General features: G+C 41.6%; 1 pseudogene; it reads right to left on the bottom strand.

Annotated features, from left to right (window-relative positions):
• Window positions 1-1,255: 1,255 nt before the first annotated feature.
• On the bottom strand, window positions 1,256-1,903 carry LOC124106807 (mitotic spindle assembly checkpoint protein MAD2A-like; annotated as a pseudogene).
• Between the last annotated feature and the right edge of the window lie 1,394 nt (window positions 1,904-3,297).

A 3,297-nucleotide genomic window follows, 5' to 3' on the forward strand; every position in this document is an offset into this window, starting at 1 on the left:
TTCAATGGGTAAGTTGCCAATTTTCCATTTTATAAAAATAATTTTCCTTTGATGGAATAATCTCATTCCTGAACCATTCCATTAAGCAAAAATAAAAGGGATTTCAACCATATTTAAAGCTGAATCAGTATTGATCAGTCTGATGCCTTTTCCCTGACATCTGCCAAAAGGTCTCCAAGCATATGGGTCAATTCTGTTAACCAAAGAGAAATGGAGTAAAAATTCGGGCAATCTTGCTTTTAATGATCAATGTTTCATGATAGATTTCAGTGTGCTTTTCTTTACCAATATATTTGGATTTGGAAAACATTCTTGAATCAGATTATCTAAGGAGATGACACAGCACCATATACAATAAAAATATTCACCCCCATAACAGTGAATGTCAGTCAGGTTTGGAAGTTATTAGGAAAAGTGATTATCTTAACAATAGAAAATGAAAATGCTTACTATGTGTCTTTTTCCACAGGAAGAGACTAAGAAAGTAGTCCCCTGTTATTTTCCATAAAGAGAAAATGAAGACTAATGGGCACTACTATTAAAATGATAGATGGTCTCATCATTTGATACCAGGTATGAAATTTTCCCAGAGTCCCAGGACTGTGAGAAATGATGCAATGGATTGTTTAAAGATTTATCAAACTAAATTTTATTCTGAACCCTCCTCCTCTTGTTGATCTACCCAGAATTTTTTTTATAAACCATTGAAAGTGTTTCAGAGTTCTGTATTACAAGAATTAAACAGCACTATTATCCCCTGCTTCATGAGATATATATACCAAATAGCATTTTTCCCATGTGGAAACTATACAATATAATAAATGACAGAGGCCCCAATAAAGCATTTTCCATTACTTTCAGGATCTAAACAAAGATTCTGAATGTTCAGAGCTCTTTTGCTATATTATTTTATATTCTAAAATCTATCTATATTCTGAGTCAATTACTTGACCAAAACAATTGAGAAAACTAATTAGCTTTGTAGCAAAACACTTTCCACCTACAAGATCATGTTCAAAGGAATTCATGTTGCAATGCTGACAGGATCTGCTGGCTGCTCTGAACAACGTGGGGTGCACTCTCCACATCAACCCTGAGGCAGGCCACTCAGGTATAAACAACAATTACACATAGTTCATCCGGAATGGGGCTGGCTCACCAGCAAAAGTCCTCCATGAAACAACACATCAACTGCAGCTGCCCTGGTTTCAGAAAAACCACACCGAGAATTACAATACAGCATCTTCTCACCCCCTCAGTCATTGACAGGAATTTTGGAGGCCACCATGCTGTTTACTCTGTGGATCGTGGTAGTAAATGAACGAAGACGGACTTCCTCGGAATTGGTAATAAACTGCGGTCCCGACTCTCCCTATTTCTCAGGTACCACCAAATCTTTGTATAAATCAGTAGATCAAATGAACAAGAAACTTCCAACAGCGGCAGAAACGTCACTGTCGCCATCCTGGATGGCTTTCTGAGACTTCTCTCTGGGAGCACTGTCGTCTTTTGCAGTCTTGTCACACTCAGTATCGAATTGCCACCTTTCAAGGACCTCCCCTCTTTCCATGTTCGAGATGCCCACCACCAGCTTGTGAACTGAGCCCTTGTACAGCCAATCTGGGGCATAATGCTGCTTAAAAGAGACACGCTGACAGTTTGGTGGCCAGTCACTTTCAGCTGCTCCATCCACCACGCTGCTGAGGTACTTGATGAGCTCGGGGTCGGTGGTCACCAGCAGGGTGAGGCCGTACTTCTGCACCCGGGGCAAGGTCTCCGAGGGGTAAATGCCACGCTGATACAGGATGCTGTTGATGCCGAACGAGAAGAACTCGGCCACCATCTCCGCGCTCCCGCGCTGGGTGATGCCCTGCTCCCGGGAGAGGGAGAGCTGCCGCGCCATGGCGAGTCCGTGACCGAGACCAGCGCTCCTACCCAGAAATTTGGTCTGTTATTTTTATCTTTTCCTCAAGAGTTTTGCAAAGTCATGTATGCTTGGATACAGAGTAGAATATTCTAGAAGACCTCTCCATTCTTGATCCATGCTGATCATCACTAATGGGTTCTCCATTCTGTCATTATTGGGACTTGGAATCAGGAAGCCCTCTGGCTCCCCATGCACTTTTGGACACTGGAGGTCCCATGCCTAGGATACTCGAAATCTTTCTTGGAGAATATCATTGTTGAGATTTGTCCCCACCAAAACTTATGTTGAAATTTGATTCCCAGTGCAGCCATGTCAAAATGTGGTGGGATCTGTAAGAGGCAATTAGGTCATGAGGTCTCTACCCTGATGTTTAACTTGGGCTTGCAGAAGCTCTCCCTCTTATTGAGAGTGGGTTGTTAGCAAACACAGTACCTCTCTTGCATATGCTCCTCTGCTATTTGCCACTGTGTCTTCTGCTTTCCACCATGAGTTGACACGGTGCAAGACCCTCACCAGAAGCCTGCTACTTCCCATCCTCCCAAGTCACAAGTGAAATAAGCCTCAATTCTTTATAAATTATCCAACCTCAGGTGTTCTGTTACAACAGAAGACTGACAGCCACCTTATCAAGCTCTAAGCCTCTGCAAGAGACTGAACTTTGGAACTTTGCTGATCTTCATGACAAACATGGTTACAACAGATTTCATCAAAGTTTTCACTGGCGAAGCCCTAGAAGCTTTTTAGAAAAACAGGGCAGGTGGTATGATGGAAAGAACAGCAACTTGAAGGAATATACAACTGTGCTTAAGATTGAAAAAAAAAAAAAAAAAACTCCTTAGGAGCAGAAGTGTCTATTTCTCATTCCTAAAATGAGGAGAGTGACCCTTACCTGCTCTAGAGGTAAAGTTGCTACAGAGATTATAGGTGTAAAAAGCCATCCCAGAATACTTGCTCAATCAATAAGCAATACCTCTCACAATTAGATTACTCATGGGACATGAGACTAGGTGGACATTGGGAACAAGGAATGGATTTATGAGTCTCAGATGGTGTCTAAAACAAGAGTGCTTGAGTGTGAGTCTAGTTTACCATCTTTCTGTGACGTCATTTTCTCATTCTTTCATTCCACAAGTGTTTATTACTTAAGACAAATCTTACTTTGTGATGTTTTAAGATTTTAATAATATGAGGTGATATAGCCCATACTCACAATGTTTATATTGAGATGAAGAAAGGGTTGGGGGAGGGGCATCCGATTAAAATGCAAGGTGTTGAGTGTGAAGACAGATGTAGGGATTATAAATGCCATGGGCATCAGTTTAACCTGAGTGGTACAGAGAAGTGAGGGGCAAGCAGGGAGTTTACTCACC

Source organism: Marmota monax, unplaced genomic scaffold, assembly GCF_021218885.2.
Source record: "Marmota monax isolate L192 unplaced genomic scaffold, Marmota_monax_Labrador192_F-V1.1 WCK01_AAM20220418_F8-fsc00003, whole genome shotgun sequence".
Taxonomy (NCBI): Eukaryota; Metazoa; Chordata; class Mammalia; order Rodentia; family Sciuridae; genus Marmota; species Marmota monax.